Source organism: Xiphophorus maculatus, chromosome 6 (genome assembly GCF_002775205.1).
Source record: "Xiphophorus maculatus strain JP 163 A chromosome 6, X_maculatus-5.0-male, whole genome shotgun sequence".
In the NCBI taxonomy this organism is placed as follows: domain Eukaryota; kingdom Metazoa; phylum Chordata; class Actinopteri; order Cyprinodontiformes; family Poeciliidae; genus Xiphophorus; species Xiphophorus maculatus.
The window spans coordinates 6,973,287-6,996,618 of record NC_036448.1 but is presented as its reverse complement, the minus strand read 5'-3'; the positions used below and the strand labels follow the sequence as shown (position 1 = coordinate 6,996,618).

The 23,332-nt window shown below is 40.2% G+C and overlaps 1 protein-coding gene across 2 annotated transcripts in view; it reads left to right on the top strand.

Annotated features, from left to right (window-relative positions):
- The first annotated feature begins 4,741 nt into the window (after nt 1-4,741).
- The window catches only part of LOC102232724 (catenin delta-2-like), a 174,325-nt gene continuing 155,734 nt past the window's right edge, over nt 4,742-23,332 (top strand). The window contains exon 1 of one of the 2 annotated variants that reach the window (XM_023335130.1): nt 4,742-5,148. The gene's annotated coding sequence lies outside the window, so the exon portion shown is untranslated. Of the gene's footprint in view, nt 5,149-5,338; nt 5,383-23,332 lie in introns of those variants that run through there. The other variant, XM_023335132.1, reaches the window with a different exon arrangement.

Here is a 23,332-nt window from a genome sequence, read left to right as displayed (position 1 = left end):
AGTCCTCAGCGTATCCTCTCTGGACGCTGCATCTTCCTCCTTTCCAGCCAATTAGCGGGCAGCAAGCCGCGTCTACGCGCTGATTGGACACAGCGCACAAAAGGATGAGAGGAGAGAGAGAGAGAGCGGAGAGCGGCGCTGAGACTCACTGTGTCATTGTTGGAAAAAAACAAAAAAAAAAAAAGCAACTAGGCCAGTCAATGCGTTTCATATTGAGTGCAGTGAGTGAAAATAGCCAAACCGTGTGCATTCTAGTGTTTCCAAGATAATGTAACACGACTAAATCGGTTAATTTAGGAAAATTACACTTTAATTGCTAAGGAAAACTGGTGATAAATATGGCCAAAGCTGCCAACGAGGTATATACCGTAATTATTGTCAGGACTGACGATTCTGCGGTTTTCCACACCACTGGAACTAAGTGCATTTGACTTTGTGCGCAATAATCACAGTTAAATTGGAGTGCATGTAATTCAATATGTTGAAATTATTGGATCGTATTGGCCTGAATATGATTGATGCAATTATTATATTTTTATACAATTTAATTTAAAATACTTAAAATTAAATATTGTTGCAACTAATTCAATTTTCACAAATGCATTATAAATTGGTCCTTTTGTCTTTTAAAGGGTCTAAAGATGACATTTCATGATAATTGGGACCCATATAAACAAACTGAAACAAATAGGGGTCAAGATTTTGACGAGGCCATTGTAACAAGTGGCATATTTTCTTTTAATCTGTAGATTTGCTGCTGTTTTTATGATTATTGTCCTGATTCATGGCCACGCTTCTGATGTCTTCCAACCTTTCTCCATTTTGACTTCTATAAAGCTTATTTTAGATTTCTTGACTCAGTCACACCTGCTGATGATCAATTAATTACTGCATGTATTTAATGATGCCAGTTACTTCTATATACTGAGTATATTCAAATGTAAATGTTTTTGCTCATACCATTGTTGTATAAATATGTAGATGTACTTATGATAATAATAAGTCAGATAGTGTGTAGTAGTAAAAACCAAAATTAAAAATAATTCAAACATTACACCTGAATGCAACAGAGAGCAGAATACTACAGAATATACTGTAGCTTTATACTTACATTTATGATATTATAGACTTAATGTGTGGCAGTTTGTGGTGTTTAATCTAAATAGTATGACTTTAAAAAGAACTTTGTTTTCAGGCTGGTTAAAAAAGGGGAAAATATTGAGTAGTGTAGATATTATTTTCCTTAGCTTTTAACTGAAGTTGCATTTAATGGTGAGGGGTGCCTATCCTGGAAGAATAAAAACTAATTTCTGTGTTTTAGCTGGAAGCTTGTCACAAAAAAACAAAGTTCTGCTATAAGGGAGAGTTGTAAGATAGAGACAGGATTCTGCAGAAAGTCTAAAGTACAAGAATGAAACAGGAAAGTTGTAAAAAAAAAAAATGTCTGAAATAAAGACTTTTACCCTTATTATTACAGAAAAAGTGTGAACTTCTAATTTTATGTCTTAGCCAAACCTACAGAGAATGTTAATTATTATTCTCTTTAGCCACAGGATGGTGCTGCTGTCCATTAGAATGGCACAGCTTCAGTTCTTGATCCTGCTAGTCTATTACTGCAAAAGCCACAATGTATGCAAGGCAGTTTCAGCGGATTATGGGGTCTGTTCTCGTAAAAATACGTAATTAATTATAGAAAATCCTCCTTAAACCCTAAAGTAGGAGGGGTAAACGTTGGGATTATGTAAACTTACTGTCAACACTCAGCCCCACCGTGTGAGAAGCATTATGTCCCAATGTGTCCCTGCAACTTGAACGAGGAACGCTTTGCTCAACTTAAATTTCCATTTAGCAAAGAAGATCATTTGTGTTTGTTCATGGGCCAAAAACAACACAAAATGTCTTCCGGGCCCTCATTAGCCAATCGGGGTTGTCGGTTCTAACACCAATCAACTCTATTGGTGCCGGTGTTGCTGCATCACGATTTAGAAGAAAACAATGAAGTAATATTGTGAGGAATCAGAGTCTTTCAACCTGCATGCATCTTGTTTCCTGTTTCATGCCCAAGTCTTGCCTTAAAAATACCTCCACAGGTCTGCCACCATGTAAAAAGTGCTCCAAAACCCAGTAGCGTCTTACAAAGCATGTGGAAACATAATCTGGGCTCAAATTATAGCAATTTTCCTGTATGAAAAGAAAGTAATACAAAATTATGTGTTTTAAAAAAAAGGTAATTTCTCTTATCATTCAGACATTTAATAGAAATAATTTATTTGCGTAATAATCACTGACCTAAAACAGGAAAAGTTTATCATGTCAGACAGTGAGAACAATAGAGTTGTGCTGTGGGGTTTTTAATGTAGTGTATGTAGATATGTGATTTCAGTGGAGCATGCACTGAGTTCTGATTAAGCGCAGACTTCATGAAACCTCCGGGCAGCGTCTTTCCACAGTCATGATGCCTTCCTGATGGACAATAAACAGCTTCACTGGAGCAGACAAGCGGCTTGCTTAAGGGAATTCATTTTTCAGACGAGGTCAGATGAAACTTTAATGTCACCCACCGAGACGTCAGGTCATTAAAGCAGCAAAGACCGAAGCGTCGCAAGGAAAGAATGCGACAAAAGGATGAGACGACACATAAAGAGGAGTATGCACATTCAAATACATGAACATTGTTTCAGCGTACATGCGTCCTCTTTATGTTTGGTAGGACTTCATAGTTTGGTTTGTGTTAAAATGGCTACTTTCTGAGGCATCACAATGTGACATTTTGGAGGAGATGTGTGGTTAATCGGAACATCCACAGTCATTTCTTGCTCAATGAAGCAAACTGTGCATATGAGCACAGCGCGTTCAAGATTTAGCTTGCCTTTGATGCAGTTGGCTGTGGCATTTCAAAATAGCTTTCAGCTGACTGAACAATGAGCTGCTTGACAAAGGGGAACAGAGAGAGAAGACAGACAGAAAGAGACAGGATGAAGAGGATCTGCGTATCCTCTGATTTGCTCCGTTCAGCTAGATTACAAACTTTTCACAGCCTCCTTTTGTTGTCCATCCCCGCCGTGTTAGAGGCTTTGTCCCGATTTGGCGTGTGTGTCTGCATTTATGATGTTGTTCCCAGCCACTTCAGCACAGAAACAGGAGTACCTCTCCTCTGCTTTGGAGGCAGAGTGAGATTTGCGCGAGATATGCTAAAGGTGAGACGAGTCGGGAACGCAACTTGTTGTAGCTGAACTTCATTCCATGTTAACAAGTTCCAATAATGTGCGATAGTGACAATGATGGATGCATTCCACAATGTAGTACAGGCACAGGAGGCAAGCGAAGGTGAATAATTTAATTTAAAAAATATCCTAAAACAGGACTTGCAATCAACAAGCGAGAGCAAACGGGGGATCGGGTACATGAGGATTACTGGAGAGACCAGCAGGAGGTTTCTCGGGTAATCTCTCTCTCTTGTTGAGAGAGAGAGAAAGAGAGAACCATGACGACAAAGAAATAAATAGTAGATATAATCTAAAATAAGTAAGAATGGACTGGTATAAGGTAAAACAGAGACAAGGGGGATCTAAATCAAAACAAGAATAACACCGACAACAATTCATCAAAACTATAAAACAACCCAAAATTCTGAGACTTGCAGGAAATAGTTATTTATTGTGTTGATGTCGGCATCAAGAAAAACCCAAACGGTTTTGGTCTTTCACACCTGGTTGAGCTTTGCTTTCTTTTTTGCTTTAGAAAACTCCTAAGCGCTCTCTACAGTTAATGAATGTGAAAGCTTTGACCAATTCCAAATAGAAAAACAGGCATGAATTTAAAACAAGTCTGACAGAAGGTCATCCGTTGGGGTGCATTGAATGAATGCATTTTAATGGGAATTTGTGCAATGGACTAAAACAAAATGGCTTAAAATGGTGACTTCCAATGTTTTCCACAATGTACATTCAAATGTCCTGCTAGAAAAATAATCTCACCCTCTAAAGGTTTTGTTCCAAGACTGACCTCTATTTAGATCCATCCATCCATCCATCCATCCATCCATCCATCCATCCATCCATCCTCGCTTCAGAAAAAAACCTCATTCTCACAGCATAATACTGCCACCACTTTGTGTCACTGTGTTCAAGGCGATGCAGTGTTAATTTTCCACTGTGTAGAAAACGGCTCTGTGGTGAATAAATGTCTTTGTATTAGAAAAAGGAGCAGAGGCACTCACTGCCATTCTAAGATCCCCTTTGTCGTTGTCTTAGATCAGTCTATTCTTAGTTATTATGACAGGACTAAAAAGGTTTTTGGAGTCTTTTGTCACCGCTTGTTTATTCTTAAACTAGTCATTTTATTATTTTCTGAAACAGTGGATATTTTTGACCTTTTCTTTTGAAATTCTTATCCTTTCCACCCACACATTTTCACTGTTTCAATCATTTGGTTTCGAATTTACATGAGTTTGATATGCTCTTCCAGCAACTAAACTTTAGACCACAACTCTGAATGAGACTAATTTATTTATTTGATTATTTACTGTCCAGTTGAATGCTGAGGCTCCTTCTGCAGAGCACTCCTGCTTCCCAGCTGTTTCTGTGCCTCTGTTTTTCTTTCCTTATAGCATTCCCTTCCGTCACCAGTGAGTGGCGCTGTTGACACTGGTACCCGAGCCGTCTGTCAGTCTGTCTAGCAGGGAGGGGGAGGGGGGGATGGATGTTTTATTGTAAGCTAGAGGAGAGGAGAGAGAGTGAGAGAGATAGGGAGGGGAAGCACCTCTGCCGCTCTCCTTGCCTCCTCTCCTGTGCGCAGTGCTCCGGCCCGACCGCTCCTACCTTCCCTCCTCATTTCCTCCCCACAGCTGTCTCTCTCTCTCTCTCTCTCTCTCTCTCTCTCTCTCTCTCTCTCTCTCTCTCTCTCTCTCTCTCTCTCTCTCTCTCTCGTGCGCGCGCGCTCTTTCTCCCCCTTTCTGATGCTGGCTGTCCTTCTCTCACGCCACCGAGCCGGAGGAAACCCTTGGCAGGGCTGGAATGACTGACTACCTGTTTTCCGTGGTCTGAATTTTCGGGGGGCGGGGGGAGGAGGATTCTGCGCGTCGGCAAGGAGGAGAGTCGAGAAGGAAGAAGGGAGGCTCTCCATCCCCGGGGGAGATTTGATTTTACAGTAAGCACGCGCAATGTCATTCCAGCTTCCTCTTTTCGCTCGTCTCGCGCCTCCCGTCTACTCTAACGCTTGACGCTTGCTAGAATATGACAGCCTGTTGGGAATATGGCCGGATGTTGAATTTCTTCTTGGGAGTGTACGCCAGATGTTTTTTTTTTTTTTTTTTTTTGATGTGATACGAATTAGGTTTTTTTTCTTCTTTTTCTTGTCTTATGATGTGCTGAAAGAGAAGAGGTGTGTTTGCATTGATCACCCACCCCCTCACCTTATTGCATCTCAGCTGGCCGTGCGAGGCCGAGGTGTGTGTGTGTGTGCGTGTGTGTGTGTGTGAGACAGAGAGAGAGGTGGTGGTGGTGGTGGTGGTGGGGCGTCGGGGGACGGAGTGATGAGGGGGTTATGGCTGCAGCTAAAAACGCTATTACTTTGTGATTGACCTAAATATGAGCGATATTTGTGAGATTATCACGCGTGACAGCGGCCCCGGCACGCGCTGGCTGCACGCCTTTGTGCAGCCCTTTGCATTGGGGACGCCTGGACGCTGGGAAATGCTGTTTCCATCGGCCATCTCTGAAGCATGTGCACTGTTAAAGTGCACCTTTGCTGCTTGTGCGCTGTGGCTCCAGTCTGCCTGTGTGCATGCTCCGTGATGAGCAACTAGAAAACACACTTCCGTTGTCCTTGTAATCAGCCTCATGCTGTTATTTATTTTTTTATTTTTAAACTCCCTGATTTTGGAGAAATGAATCCCATTCATTGTGTGTCCAAGATGACTGTGTTTGAAATTTTCACGTCTGCTCTGTTTAATGTCCGTACATGGAGGGCTCTTTGTGTATTCTGGGTTAGCTCTGCCTTTCAGTTGGATATATTGCATCATGATCCTCTCACAGACGCTGTGTAGACTGGGTAATGGGGTCTAATAAGACGCAAATGTGATGCATAACATGCAAAAAAGGGTCATATGCTGGCTTGCAAATATTCACGGTTGATTATTTTGGTCATATTACATCCATAAGTGTCTTTGATTAGGATTTTAGATCCACACAAAGAAGTGCATGCATGTGACGTGTAAAAATAACAACGCTTGTCTTTTTGTGATATCAGATTTAAACAGCAACCTTGTCACTTAATCTCCGCTGGATTAAGTTGGGTACTTTGAGTGGACCAGGATTTTCCTGGGCTTAACACCATCTCCCCATCAAATCGAACAAAGGCAGCATGAATCTTCCACCTCCACCTTAATGATTGGCATGTCATGGTTGTTTTCCACCACTCAAAAAACTATTTTGCACGTTGGCCTCAGTTGACCAGAGCATCGTCTTCCTTGGATCCTGGTGGCTTTTCCAACGATCTTTCCACAAAGCGAATGCGTAATGTTGAATTCTTGCTGTTTAACTGAAGAGCTTCAGTTGGTCTTTAAAGTCTTTGCAGATCATCTGTATTTATGCTGAGATAAAAGAAGTTGAAGCCTATTAAGATTCAGGGCTTCACATCAGTGCTAGATTAAAAGGTTCTGGACTGCTTTTGAAAAATACTTTGCTATTCTATCCATATTAGATATTCCATAAAGGAGTTTCCGAGTCATGAAGTCTTTATATTACTTATGAAAACACAAATTAAGCTTGCAAAGTTGTTTTTTGGGGTTTTTTTTTTTTTCAAAATGACAACCTTAGACTGCAAAATTATTAAAAGCACAGTCTAAGTTTTACAACACATTTACTCCAGCTGTTAAACAAAAACACTTTAGGATTCATAATTATTGCCCATATAGTGTGAAAATCTCATCTTGCCTCATTTTAATAATAATGTGTGTACCGTCTCGTTTAATGAGCTGGATTGTTAAATCGCCAATCATACCCGACTCCTAGACAGACAGAAATCCTGTTTGATTGTAGATCTTTAAAAACTTGAGCTACTGCTTTTATGAGCTTGTGATGAGGATTTTAATTTACTGGAGATGTAAAATAATGATAACCTTTACCTTTAAATGTCACCTTTCCCTTAATTAGCCATTTGGCTCAGAAACTAGTGAATGGTCAACAGATTTGTTCACATAACATGCTTCATACAAAGCCAGGAAAGAGGCTTAGCGTTTAGTATGTTGTCTAAAATATAAAATACATTTTTGCTTTCACATGTCCTTGGGCAGGCCTTACTTTGGATTCCTTTCTGTAAAGGCTTCAGACCAAGTTGCCCTTCGACAGTTCATACCTTGATTTTATATTCATGAAGAGGAATTGTGTAAACAAACCCTCGCATACTCCTGTACTGAACCATTGCGGTGAATTTTTCTTGTTAGTTAAGTATTTTATTTACATTGATTCATATTCATAAATATATTCAAATCTTAGCTATAACTCTTTTAAAAATGTAGTATTTTTCTCCTATTTCCACTGATTGTGGTTCTGATTGGGGGCAGTCAACTTTAATATAATATGATATTGTAACCCCTGATGGATAATCGATTGGAGTTACTTAACAATGTTTCCTTGAAATAGATTCTAAGTAGACTATATAAAAAAAATCACTGTTAATCAATACTTGTCAAAGCAAAAATGTCGCCAAGGCTGGTACAAACTGACAAATATTTCTTACATCATGTCCAAATAGGAGACGACTCCAGGCGGCGGCTCTGCTAATCCCAAAACTAGAAAAATCTGAAATTGAGAAAAGGGCAAAAGGATCAGCATCCTTATATGAAAAAGGATATTCTTCATTATGTGCTTGTAGTAAACACTTTAATGCCAACATTTATTTCCCCATGTACCAAACTCAAATAGGACTCAAACTGCTATAAACTACAGCAACTAGTTAGCTTAGCAAGTGTTTCCCCTCTGGAATTAAACGGCTTTAAAAAAAAAAATACAAAGTCAAAATTGCGATTTGTGATCAAAAATAGACTCCAATGTGATGGGAGAAAGATACTACACATTATCCAGAAGGAGATGTCCTTTCTATACACTCGCTCACAGCTATATAGATTCTTTGACGCTTTTTAACTCTTGTGGTAGCATAATTTTAATGTGGACGGTCAACGGACAGTGTGGTTGCCACAGCGACAGTACTTTGTTCTCCTTTTGGTTGTGGAACTAGAACTCTGTCATTTTTTAATTCTCTTAAAGAGGTGTTGAAGTTCTTCCTGGTTCTTTTGTGGCCTCCTGGGTTAGTTGTTGATGTGCTTCTGGAGTAATTCTGGTAGGCTGGGCAATCCCGCAAAGGATTGACACTTTAGCATGTTTTATTGTTGCTTTTGTTGATAATGGCTCTCCTTTTGCATGAGCAGAGTCCAAAACCCGTAGGAATGCCTTACTAATACTTTTCATACTGGTAAATGTCAATGGCTGTCCGTCATCTGTTCTTCCTTTAGCTCATGTTGTCAGTGAAGTTCTATTTTACAGGTTTGAATGACTTTGGCAAAATGAATTGAACTCAGCTTTATGTGTGGCAGAAGTGCTAAAACAGAATCAAAGGTCATATACAAACTGTCTCTTATATCTTTTGTGAACCCCCAGAGAATCTCTCTATCTAGGTTTGGAACCATTACCTAGCATTTTAAGACCTATCTTTACCACTAAAACATTAACTGCTTCTTATGTTTTTTGTTTTGCGACCGTTTTTTTTATTTAGCGCTCATAAAGAGACAGTTTGTTCGCCGACTGCTTTAAGCTACGTAAGCCACGTCTCAAAGCAGGGCTGTGAAAGCACACAGGCCGCTGTTCTCGTCACACAGCGTCGCACTGATCAAAGAGCTCCTTTTATCTAATGTTGCGTTCCCGTAACAGTCTGAGGCACGGTTACAGGAAGCCAGAAGTCTTTAGAGTACATTCATCTGTTAGTCTGGGACACGAATAAACCCCCCCAACACCACCCCAGCACTGCCTCCCACTTTCCCAGCCCCATTCTCTCAATTTTTTTTTCTCCCTAATTGCCAAGGATTCATGGTAGATGGTAGAATGACCCGCGGAGACGTGTCCCTGGAGGAGAATCTGGAAAAGTGATGCACTCTGCCAGTGGTTCAGCGGAGCCCTTTGGAGCACGTTATCATCCCTTTCAAAAAGGTTCGCCTTCGCCTGTTCGTCTTGAACAGACTTCATTAAGTTTTTATGATCGTGATCATGAAACAGATGTGTTTAAAAAAAAATAACACAAAAAAATGTGTCATCGCCTTTAATGCACATTTTGTGTTCATTTTAACACACAATGTGTTAAAATAAACACAACATTATAACACACTGGATGTGTTGAATATTTCAGCACATTTTTGTGTTAATCTGTGTTTGTCAGGCAGAATTTGCTCCCTGCTGACATCAGATTGTGTAATTCCTCTCAATGATAGTTTCCAGCATTTTCTTTCTAAAATGGTTTTCAAAATTTTTTGTTTAGTATTTATAACAATTTTTACTTCATCTAAAAATGCAATTATTATCACTGTATTGTGGCAGGATTTAATGACTTCTATAAGTCATTAAATTCACTTTGTTTTTATTCAAAGTGTTTTGAGGCAATGAGTGCTCACTGTAAATTCAGTCTGTCTCACAAAATACACCACAAATAATTCACTAACCCATAAAGTTTTATTAGCTGTACGTTTCTGTGACAACGCAACGTTAAGTCAAATGGTCGACTCTATTTCAGCTCAGTGTTGCTTCACGTTAGCGGTATATAATCACCCACACCGCTGGTAAATCTGACATAATACCAATAATGTATTTCATTTCCACTAGATTATCCTTAAGTCACAAAGCTGTTCTCCTCCCTCTACTTTTAATGCGAACGCTAAATAACTTATGAACATCCATAGTCAAACGTGATAGAAAATGACAATGAGGCACAACTGAGATTCGCTCTGTTGCAAAACCAGTCACTATGTGAACCAGCGAACCATATGTCTAACCTGATAATCTCTGTTGATAACCTTGTTCAGGAAAGGAGACACGGGGGGAGCAGGGGAAGGCTGTGTGTTGCCGGGTCTTTGTATTCCAGTCATGACAGAACCTGATTCATATCGCAGCATGCGGCTCTCCTCTTTGCATCGGTGAGGCGGGATGTCTTGCCTGGTCAACAACTTCTATTTTTTTATTTTTTGAACTGTAAAATCACTGCAAGCAGAAAAAAACAGTTGGTGGAAAAGGGAGGACAAGTAGGGGAGGGGAGAAGAGGGCTCATTTTTAGTAAGAGGTTTGGTTCCTGCAGAGTTTCTGCTTCCACCGTTATGATTCAAAATGCCGTTACTGTGAAACCCTGTTAGTTCCCAAGAACTTGTTTTCAGTTGGACTACAGACTAATATAATAAGCGAGTCGTTTTGTTTGAATTATGTGGATTCAGTCATGAGTCACTATGGCAGATCGACAAATCTGCAGATGATACGTTCTTTTTTTCGACTCTTTTTTTTGACACCGTAACCTTTTAAAAACGAATACTATGAAATAGTACTTGGCTCCTTACTCATTTTTATATACTTTTATATCAGACAAATAAGATTCTCTTTTCTTTTGAGGGTTTTATTTGTTGAGCTATCCAAACCAATCTGGCATGTGAAGACTCAATTACGTCCCCCGAACCCCCCAAAAAACTGCCTCAACAATATTCATTAAATGTTTATGCTGCATTGTATGACTCAGTCCTACTTATTGGAGAGAATTTGTCTTGGTTTCTTTCTTGCTGCATGGCCCAAAGTGTGCTTCAGTTTCAGACCATAAAGTGATGACTTGACATTCTTCTCCAGGATTTTCAGTGGAGAGCAGAATTCAGTTCCAGCAATTACAGGAGGTTGTCCAGGCCCCGAAGCGTTACCAGCACTGGAGCACCATATTTGCTGGTGTAATGCTGTTTTTCTTGTCCTGAAGTGCTGATAATTGAGATGTAACAGTACACACATCTTCAGAAAGATGTTAGGCTTTTGTATTCTTTTTTGGTCAGTAATGGTTTTTCCTTGGAACTCTCTCTTGAATTTCATCTTCTCTTAGTTTTTTTTATACATATATGAAAATGATGAACCCTGACCTTCACTTAGTGCAAGGGTGTCAAACTCATTTTCATTTTGGGTAATATATTGACAAAACCAATTAAACCGTTAATATATCAATAAATAGCTGTTCCTCCTGGATTTTGTGACTCTTTTAGTGGGGGGTTTTGTGGCAATCAAAACGACAGATTTTGTGGTGCCAATTTAGAAATATTTGTAATTTTGCGATATTTGCGCTAATACATGACGCTAAATGTGACTTTTTATTACTCGCCGTATCAGTTACGGACTATAACTTCAAGTAAGACCGGGGCATCAGTCACTTAAGCTCAATGTTTTTCACCAATTTTGAGAAAATCTGCAGCAAAATCAGGAAGAAATATGGAGATTTGCTGATTGTGTAAGAATTTTGCAGATTCGTGAAAAACTGGAAGGACGTATTGATGTCATTTTGATTCTAGAGAGCCACATAGAAAGCTACGCCGGGCCAGATTTGGTGCTCCGGACCTTGAGTTTGACACCTGTCACTTAGCGCTTTACATGTTTTGCTCGGTTCTTTTGTGACCGCATGGAAGAGTTATCAGTTGTGCTCTTGGAGTAATTTTGGTAGATCGTTGACTGATTTCTAAATATGTCTATTTTTAACCCTATCCAGACTCATATATTTCAATGACTTCTAATCTTTTCTGGAACTGGTATGACACTTTGCTCATTGAAATATTTCATGTTGTCAGGCGAGTCCTATTCTAGTCATTTCTCAAACATGTAAATGTGACAAACATTAAAAGCACACAATGTCTGTAAAGGGGCAAATCAAGACAGTGTGAGTATGAACTAACTTCAATTTAAGCCGTATTTGCAAGATAAAGTGTTAGCTACTAAAACAGTGTTCGGTTTTGCTCCTGATCTGTTTATAGGCCTAGAGTGGAGAGGTGATCCGTTTGAGTGGCCTCATTGTTTATTCATGACAGGATTTTTTTATTTTATTTTCAAAGTACATATCAGTTGAGTCTTAAAAGTGAGGAATCGCGTGGCTTCTCCCCACATCAGAAACGTTAAGCGGCAGATGAACCGCTCTTCATCTCCAGCTGGTCACTTACCAGCAGGAGAAAAGAGACACCCTGTAATGGAAGTAAACAGTGGAATAACTACTTTCTGAGTGTGTGTAATTGGATCCAGTGACGGAGGCCTAACCGTGCTGACGTTGACCTTTGCTGTCTGCGCTGGACATAAACACCTGCAGCACCGTTCAGTCACGGAGCTCGACTTATTGACTGTAAATCCCCATCTTCTCTCTTCAGCATCCACTTGTGAGTCGGGGTGGTCCACTAATGGACGATTTTTGAATAACAGCAGCACTTTTCCTTTCTGTCTGAGCCACTGGGTGGCTTAGCCTCTCTTTTAGCTTGAACAGGCAGTAGTGTGAGACTGGCTTGTGTGGACAGGATAAAGGCTGTTTTTATATTATTATTATTATTAATAATAATATATATAGTGTTTTTCTGCTCTTTCAGAATAACACAAAAACAAATTCTCCTGCAAAATCACTTGACGTCTGTTTGCCTTCCGTTCCCCCCCCCCCCCCCCCCCCTTCCCCGCCGTGGGTAAAAACAGATGTTTGAGCAAAACGTCTCCGACTCTGTCCCATTTTGCGCAGTAAAATGATGACATTTAGTTCAGCTTCGTAAGCACACAAAGCAGGCCTCCTCCCGCTTAGCCAGAAGGTCGCAAAACTATTGTAATCACTGCAGCACATCAGTGAATTCATGGTTAATTGACAGGAGTCTTTCGTCTCTGCGTTTAGCCGTGAACGCGCCACGCTCTCTGTGTTGTTCCAACCCAGTGTGTCGTTTTTGTTTTTGTTTGTGTTTTTTTTTTTTTTTTTTTTCTCTCCTCGTCTCTGGCAGAATCGGCACCCTTGGCGGTTCCTTCGCCGCTGAGGGAGACGGTAGCACTCCTCCTAATCCACCTCTCGTGGCACTGCTCACCCAATCAATCCCCCACGGAGGCGAGCCGAGCGTTGCCAAGCCGTGGTTTGCCAAATTGCGGTTGCCCGGGCAACGCGAGCTACAATTTTTCTATTTATTTATTTGCTGTGATGTCAGCACAGGTGTGTGGCGGCAGCGGTTTGGACCTGCAACAGGACCGGCCCTTGTTGGGCCATAATGAGCTGGACTCCGCTGTCATGACGACGACTCTTTGTGTCTGTGAGCGGAGGACAGCGAGTTGCCGGCTCACAATTAGCTCGGAGTGTGTCTGCGAGGCGGTGAGTGGGCTGGTTCTGGACTTCCACACAATATGCCACCAAAACACATTCAAGTTTGCGGCTGTAAATTTCACAAGTTTAACGTACGCGAGCTCTTTGTGTGTGTGGTGTGTGTCTCGCCACGGTACAGTTGAGTGCAAAGTTTATTCCACACATGCAGACTGCTCACGATAACTATGTTTGCTGGACGATAAATTGTCCCAGTAGTCATTGCGATATGTGACAATACTGTTGTTTTGACGTCATTTTCAAACAGTACATAGATAATGGCAAAAATAAAGCAAGTTTGCCGTCTGAGAGACCAATACATTTTAATGTTGTAAAGAACAGTTAACACTTGTTAACACAAATATGCGAAATAAAATATGACATGAAACATGTGCAACAGAAATCATAAATAAAATGTAAACAGAATTAATAATCAGAATGGAAATTATAATTGTAATTTACAATTGCTTATTGCAACAGGGTTATCCGTCTGTTGTTGATTGCTTTTAATGGAGTTCAAATGAGTAGATCAGATTCCCAGTAAAATGTAAATGGATGAGAACCGGGGTAGACACATGCACACACTCACTACATAATTAACATAGCTTCCTCCCACTCCTTTCAGAGCTAAATTTGCTTCTTGTTTATGTACAAATACTAAATACTGTAAATACTGTATTGTGCTTTCTGAACATTGGGAGGAAGCCGGGGTACCCCGAGAAAACCCCTTCATATGCTGGGAGAACATTCCCTTACCTAAAGAAAAAGAAAAAGAAAGAGCAATATGTTGTGGAAAAAAAGAACTAGAATATTACAAAAAGTGTACATATTTTATTACTTAGATTATTTAGCAGTACTACAGTAAAACGTGAGACAATTAGCTTTTAATTGGACCTCATTTATATTTAACGCAGCAGATCCTTGATTCAGCTTTAAACAAGGCATCAAGGTTAACTCCTTACGATAGACGTCTGCTTGTTATGGGCTTTAAAATCCTTGCCTTCTACTGCTCTTTATTTACCCACCTTAATTCCAGCAGATTGCTCTGCCAGACACACCGACAAGCCTTTCTAGATACATTTACCAGCACACTCCATTATCCTGACATGACATGTGGTTCTTGTAATATGTATGCTCAGCGTGCCCTTGTTTCCTTGCTTGTGTGTGTGTGTCGGACTTGGTGGGTGTTGGAGGACCGTCAGCTGCAGCCCGACAGCCGTTCTTTGTTCTCACTCTTCAATATTAGTGGGCCTTACATAATTACAAATGAGCTTCTTATCCATAATGGTGTAAAAAAAAAAAAGATAGAGAGAGAGAGAGAGAGACCGGGAGAGAGAGAGAAAGAGAGCCATTATGTCTTGAGGAGATTTTGGAGCTAAAAACTTATAAAACATAAAATAAAAAAGAGAAATGAACTGCACCCTGGTTACACTATTTCACCATCATCACCCTGAGGTGAACAAGCTTCTCTATCAGCTGTTGTCTGTTGTCAGGAGGAGATACAGTTGGGAAGATATTTCCAGAGATGCACCAAGCAATGGACTAATGTTCTCCGGATTGGCTCTGATCCTCAATCAGCAGGTTACGTCATAACTTATTTTCATTTTCGTTGAAAATTCATAAAATTTTTTGGGCTGGAAAGGCATCAACCAGTAGCGACTTTCTGTAGGTTAATAGAAGTCAGGTCAAGGTTGGTATCTTACAGCTGCATTTCAGTAAGTCAGAATATTATTTATGCAAATTCTGGATGCGAATTAATTATACACTTAGTGATGGATAGATTGCAGAGTGTTTGTTTCTGTTAATTTGGACGATTGTGGCTTGCAGTTGGTGGAAGTCCTAGATATTATTTCCACTAGAGACATTTTGTCATGCTTTTAATACAGGAGTGTTGTTATGTGGCCTATGCAAATCACGGGGAAAGACTGCTGACCTAACAGTTTTGCATCTCAACCTGCTTGTCAATGATTGTATGCGGAAGGTCACTACATGTCAAAACATTTTACATTTCTGACAAAATGTCCTATCCAATCAAATCAGTGGAAAGTTAAGTGGAAGGAAATGTGTTGTATTTTCAGATCTTGTAAGCAGTAATTGTCAAAATGAACAAATAGATCATTTGGGTCCAATAAATAAAAAAAAATCGAGTTTCACCCCTTGAATTGAATTACTGAAATAAACTTTCTTTTCGATGATCCTCTAATTTACTGAGCTGCAGCTCCATTATGTCCTTGTGTTTATGTGAATAATTATGTATTTCTTTCATTTCTTTGTTGGGCTTAAAGTCTGTTATTTAACCTGAAGCATATTCTCTCTTTTATGTACCGCATGCTGAACCCATCAAAACTTCAGAATCAGACAAAATTCTGAATATGACGTCAGCCATGCAAAGCCACATCGGTGCACTTTAAAATGTTTCACAGTTAGCAGGGCACTTTTTGGTGTTGTTGGGTCGCAAGTGGTTTTAAAATCCTAACATTTTTCACCACGTTAACACAAATTAGTTTTTTTATTTTTTGACTTTATATTTTAACCCACTTCCGTTGATAAAGGACGTTGCGAGATGCACTTTGCCAAGTGCGACTTTCTCGCATCGTTTCCCTTTTGCGGGTCCGTTGTTGCCGACACATCAGAGCGGTTTGTGCTGAAAACTGCATGATTTCTTTGTATTCTGTCGCTTCAGGCTGCATCCTGGATTGTTTTCTGAGCAGTAATGTTTCGCTGAAACAGAACTTTAAATGCGTGAAAGTTGACCACTCAACCAATTAAACCCTGAGAAGGTTGAGAGGTCTGGCAATGGCAAGCTGGCTATATCTGGTCTTCTTGTAGCAGACTTTTATTTGATGTTTTTTTTGTTTGGTTTTTGTTTTGTGTGTTTTTTTTAATTATCATTCTGTATCCTTTAAATGGCATTCTTGGGTGCCTGCAGCTCTCATTAGTTTCGAACCCTTCTGCAGTCATTTGCTGGCTGGCTGATTCCCTGTACATGCGCGGCAGAGGAAGTGGCGGCTGGCCCGTGTGCTTCTCGCTTTGTCTGGCTATTAATGCCTCTTCATTCACTGCTCTCGCATCCAGCCAGCGCCCCGACACCCGCTAATCCTCCTCGTTATCCTAAAGGTTTGCGCAGCACTTTGCTGTCACATTCAGAAGGCTTCCAACCCAAGATTTCGCGGAGCAGTATAGGTCGCTCTGTTGCGGTCGCTGGATATTAGTATACTTTAGGGTATGCATTTATGACATTTCAGCTGTGCTCTTAAATTGATTTGTAAGTCCAGATGAAAGTATTGGTCTGATTGTTATAGAACGCCCTCTGTGACCCGTGACTTATTCTTTTGTGCAACTGAGAGCTTGACATTTTAGCTTTATTGTGGAATTATTTGCAGATAGGTTATGGCTATGTTCTACTTGATGTTGACAAAACATGTCGCATAAAAATAACTTTAAGTGTGTCATAAAAGCAGTTGCAGCTGAAGACAGCCATTACAAAAAGGAGCGTATGGGTAAGGAAATAAATTAGCCACTGTGACATCTTTTGTTGGATGGTGGATTTTTGTTTTGTCTCGCTGTAGTTAGACGTTTTTCTTCCGTCTCGTTGTAATTCTTGATTTTTCTAAAGGAAAAAAAAAAAGAAGAAAACAGACAAGCCGAGTTATATTTAGTACATATATTCAGACACTACCTCTGCTGACAAAACTCAACCAGATTATCCTCTTTTCCATAATCTCCAACGTTTCATTTCGCACACATTCCATGTTTTTAATCGCTTTGATCATTGCATTCTTTGGCGCCGTGTTGCTGTTGATTAGTTGGGAGACTTGGATCTTAGGGGCCATCCAGGCAAAGGTTTGCAGAGCACAAATCTGACTGGGGAAGCCAAACTTGATGGATAGATATAAATATGGATAGATATAAATACTGGGCAAATTTAGAAAAAAACCCATAATATTTATGATGCTCATTTCATAAAGGCCCAAAGACTTTGTGCAGGTTCACTTTAGGGACTCTAAAGATACAAGAGCTAAGAGAAGGTTTTAAATCAAAGCTTTTGTGTTAGTACTCCATATTGCTTTTCAAATACATCTTTTTGTTTCACTTCACAATTTTGTGCTACTTTTTTTTTTTTTTGGTCAATTATATAAAATCCCAAAGCATACATCAATATTTGTGGTTAAAAAAAAAAAGTTCAAAGCATTGTATTTTAAAAAATATCTTTGCTACTGAAGATCTGTACCTCTGTCTGCAACAGCTTTTATTCTGACCTATAAATCCACAATAAAAAAACCCACTTTTTTTCTTCCTCCCTCCAGAAATTGTTGATGTTGATGTTGCTGCACTGTACGTGGGAAACATTAACCGAGGCAATTAGCTGGAAAGGTCTCGTTATGAGATGCTTAAGCACAAAAGAATCGGTGCAAATAATTAGGTTGTTGTTTCCAGTTGCTGCCTCCGAAACAAACCCCTCCGCCTTCCCTCCAGCTCACAAGGCCACGCCCGCACTGCTGGGCCTCTGCTCCGGGTTTGGGATTAACTGGACACAGGGTCGTCATTGATCCGCCCGCATGGACATACACAAACACAGATCCGATCAATAACCTGCCTCTTACCCACTGTTAACGAATGAGCTCAGAGAGTTTCATCAGAGTCATACTTACTGCCACATGACATGATTATATTTAACCCCAAGCCTCCATCATGCGTCTGGAAACGTATTATTTTACAGACGGAATTTTTTTTTTTTTTTTTTTTTTGCATCAGCTCATCTGGGACTCTGCAAAGTTTTTTTTTTGCAGTGACCAAAAGGATATTTTAAACAGCTTTGGTGTCAGACAGATAAGAGGACATGCACATGTGGGAAATGGTTGAAAGTGAAATGAAATCAGAGGTGCTTTTTATAGCTGGTGTGAGACAGCTTTCAGACCGAACTCAAGCGAGAGTTTATAAAAAAAAAAAACTTCTCTGCCCCATAAAGCTTCCTGTTAGTCATTTTCCTGGAGAGATTCTCTTGAAATCCATTTGGCTAACGCTCTCTATATGCCACAGGTAGAGGACACTCAGAACTGGCTTCCGAGGACGACTTGAAGGAAGTGTTTCATTTTGTTTGTTTTTTTTTCTCTTTGGATTGTAAGGAGTTGCCAGGTTGAGCTGGTGACTAAGCAATATGTCTGAGTGATTAAGAGAGTTCCTTGGCTGCAGGTCAAATCGCTGTGAAGCTTTCCCTCGGCTGGCTAACATATCGTGCTCCATGTGCTTCAGCACTGCAGCCCTGTACTGGGAATTCCTTCGCTGGGCTTCTCTCAGCTGCTCCTGTGACATAAAAAGTGTGTCCTTATGTATCGTAGCCTCTAGGCTGAATTAATGAATGTCATTGATTTGTTGCAGTTATACAACATTGTGTCCCGAGCTAAATGTCTTTCCAGCTTAATTAATGGAAACCATTGATCATACTATGATAGGCTTAATGGAGTATTTTTTTTTCTGGAGTTAAGTTGATGTTTCACCGTAGGCACATTTCACTGCTAGTATCTTTAAGTTGCAAAAGATAACAAGGTTTATGAAATTGCTTTTTGAAGTCTTTATTGAGTCTTGAACATGGCTCCTACAAATGGTCTGGAAAAAATATGGGAGTATGGAACCACTTAGCCTTTCTAAACACTGGCGCTTGATTCTCATCTCCCTTCACTGCTTTGTCTGGGATTTCTGCCATTGAAGAGGATTTCTCCTGTAGAATTTCAAGCAAGCCAATCAGTGAACAGAAGACGTAGTGAACAATGATTTTTTTGTTGTTGTTGTTTTAGAATTGTAGTTTGCCTGTAGTTTGGCAAACCCGTTCTCTTTTTGCAGTGGAGGACGGTTGTTTGTAGCACACGCAATTTCCAGTAAGCTTCACAGCATCAAACTGGTGTATTCCATACGTCCCGGCCAAACGTTAGCATTTGGGTTAAATAAAAAAAAAAAAATGTTTCTCAATAGCCCAGGGCCCATTGTAGAACAATTGGCTGCTCTTCACCAGGTTAGGACTTAGCAGTCTGGAAAAGAGAACCGAGAATAGGAATGCTTGTATTTTCAGATTTACTTCTCTGTACATTTATCCATCCAGGCTGCTGATTTGATAGAAATTCAACTTGAGAAGAAATCAATGTGAAGCAACTAAATCTTTTTGTATATATAACTTCAACAGCTGATGTGGTGGGTTGCATGGAATTGTGCTTTTACAATTACTTTGATATGATTTGGTATTTCAACCTGTTGGTTTCCTCTAGTGCACGCTAAAGATCAGAAGACCAAATGAAAGAAGCTTTGCAATGCCATCTCATTGGCACTAGAAATGACTATTGATCCTGGTGATAACTAATCTGACAGGATCTGTTTTTATCTCTAATAAAAGGCGAGTAAAAACATATTGCAGCTGTGCTCAATTCGTGTTGCTAGCAGTAGCCACTAATTATTCGTTTGTGGGACTCGAGTTCCCACAATATTTCTGTTGATGAAGCCCCATCATATTTCTTGTTAAGGTAAAGTCTGACTTGTAAAGAATTAGCCAGTTGCTTTCAGCAGGTGACTTCATCTGCTGAAGTTGGTGTGTTGTATTATTGTAGGAAGTGCTTTAAGCCTTCCACCCTGTTGTATCTATGTTTGAAACTCTTATTTTGAAGTTAAACATAAAGTAGTTCTTCAAGTGAACTGTCGTAGTGATGGAGTAGACAAAAATACTGCTTGTTAAAGAACATTTTAGAAATCTTTAATTGTTTGTATGGCAACATTTCAGATTGTTGGCAGAAAGAAAAATACTGTCAGCAGCTAACAGTTAGCCACGAAAGACTCCATGTGCTTCAGTGCTAGCTATTGGGGATAAATTAAAGGGCCATTTCACTTTTTTTTTTATTATCTGATGAGACCTTAATATGATAAGAAATTCTACACAGTTTGATATTTATAAAGTCATTTTCTCATTTTGCGAACCCCCCCAGCAACAAGAACAAAACAAAAAGCAAAAATATAGAAACAGAATATTTTCTTTCCCCCCCCCAAGCCATTTCAGACTAGTACGACAAGTACATCTCATTTTCTACATGCAGTTGTCAATATAACGTGTCAAGTTCCAAGATGCTGATATACAAGAAAAGTGTAGATAAGGCTGAATAGTTTTGTGAATGATGTCCGGATAGATCCGGCCTAATGATGACAGAATTTGACACAAATTGGAGAAATCAGCTGTCCCGGCCTTACCTCCGCAATCTTGAGAAAGCGATGATCAGCAGGTCAAATGGCGGCGCATGTTTTCACAGAGCTGGCATAGCAGTCCACCTGTGCAAAGCTTTATCTCATGTTTGTAGCCTTGTGTTGCTTTGGCTTTGTGTGTGAAAACCACTCTAATTGTGCTAAAAATTAACCCAAATTGCAACCCCTGTCGTTACCTTGCTTTTAGCATCAAGTACAGTTTTGTTGTAACATCTGTCGAGGCATATGTGGTAAATGTGATCCATTTCCCAACATATTCAGTGTTCTACAATCTATTAAATGTTCACTCTATATAACTAAATATATATTTAAGGCTTTAGTTTTCTTTCTGTTTTGAATGTAGGATCACTTTTAAAGGGGCAGTATAATGCGTTTTCCAGGTCCACGGTGCCATTTTATAGCAAAATCTACAAACTGCGTTACCTTCAGTTGATGTAAAAATGCCGCACATCTAAAATAACTAAAGAAATCCATCCATCCATCCATTTTCTGTTCACCCTTTGTCCCTAATGGGGTCGGGAGGGTTGCTGGTGCCTATCTCCAGCTACGTTCCAGGCGGGAGGCGGGGTTCACCCTGGACAGGTCGCCAGTCTGTCGCAGGGCAACACAAAGACATACAGGACAAACAACCATTCACACACACACACACCCCTAGGGAGAATTTAGATAGACCAATTAACCTAACAGTCATGTTTTTGGACTGTGGGAGGAAGCCGGAGTACCCGGAGAGAACCCACGCATGCACAGGGAGAACATGCAAACTCCATGCAGAAAGACCCCGGCCGGGAATCGAACCCAGGAAAGAAACTAAAGAAATGTCACTCGCAAATTGACGCCTTGAAATCGACCTCTATTTCATCGTAACAGTGCTCCTCCGTTTTGCCGTTTACAACTGTTCTTGGGGAAACGGTTCTTATGATACGCAGAACAGACGTGCAGTTCCGCCGCAGGTGTTTGCTGATTGCTGCTGCTGCTAGTCTGGAGGAGCCGAGCGGGAAAGGCGGAACCTCGCATGGAGGCGGAGCTTTGTGGAAATGGGCGGAGCATTGTGTGAGCAAGCGTTTAGGCACCCCTGAATGTCTACCGTGGGAGATTAAAAGGATTTCTCAAAAATGCATGAAAAATATCAAAGCAATGGATATGTTTTTGATGAGGGAGTGACATTATGACATGATAGAAAGCTCAAAATAGTTAATTTTACATAATATGTTCCGTGCCTTTAATACTAATATGACAGAGGAAAACAATTTCTGACAGTTGCTGCTTTTTGTGGCTAAGTAAACATGACTTGGTATTCTCTGTTGGAGCTGGCCTACATTGGCATATTGCGGCCCAAAACATGTGACTGTGACCTGGCCTCTTGGGACAAGGCATTCAGGAGAGAAGAGGCGGCAGGAGAGAGGCTATTAGACGGCAGAACGGGGAAGGAAGGAAGCACAGAAGGATGCAAGAAGAGGCTTTATGTGTGCAGTGAACATTCTTCAACCAGTGACTGTGGGAGCCAGTGACACATGAAATATGAGAGACAGCAGCTCTCTCCACTATTTATAGCCCTGCCAGAGAGAAAAAGGGAAGATAAAGCGGCCACACCACTTACACTTCAGGGCAGAGCTGGAATGATTATTTCATTCGCTTAAGAGGAAAAAGACGAGTTGTGCGCGATTTCTTTTTTTCTTTCGTTCTTTTTTTTTTTTTTTAGGATGTGCATATGTCACTGCAGTAGCTTCAGATGGTCCGCTTGGATTTGTGAGCACAAATGCGTCATCGGTACAGTGAAAGGTGGCTAAATAATCCTCCGACTTTCCTTTTTTTTTTTTTTTTACTCTCAGCCAAGCAGTCGCTCGGGGAGGTTGCACCAGTCGCCGCCTTCTTCTTTTTAATGCGCCAGTTTAAACCTATATCTAGCTCTGGAAAACATTTTTGAACAAACTCCCAAAAATGTAGGAGCACTGCTGGGAAATCAGCAGCACGTCCTGTTCTGTGGGAGAAATGGTGACAGGAAGCCAAGAAGAAGCAGAGAGAAACGGGGTTTGCTACTTAGATAATCTTCACTGGTTACTTAACAGGATTGCTGAAGATTTTTTTTTCTTCTTCTTTTTCTTTTTAACACGTGGCTCTGTTAAAGCAGGTGATATCCTACCTGCTGTAGATAACTTTTATGACATCTTCCATTTAATTCAAAACCAGAGTAGTTGAGGATGAAGCTAGCTGCTAGTCCAACAGGGATCACCTGAACCGTCTTCTGCAGTTTTAAAACATCTCTAAGCAGAGCTATTAACCCAAATGTTATTTCGTGACATTTTGAAATGTTGACATGATTGGATTAGGCTGTTATTAGGACAAAACTTGGTGATTATTTACACTGAAAATAGAGAAAGGAGGCGGCGGCACCTCTAATGAATTTTTCTGCACGTGTGAGAATGAAACACGCCGAATGTTTCCGTCAGATTAACTGATGTTAACGTAAAGCGGTGTAAGAAAAAATATTATTGTTGTTGTGGTTTAGGTGAATGTTTTGCTAAAATAATTTCTCAGACGATTTGATTCCGACAAAATTTGTAAGGTAAAAAAAATCCCGATTTCATTATTATTATTATTATTGTGTTAATTTCATATAACTGAGGCTCTCACTTCTTGACTTTCATGCAGTCACATGTTGCCTATGACACGGTCACAGCATTTGCACAACATACTTCTGTTCACACCAAAAATGATAAAGATTGGAGAC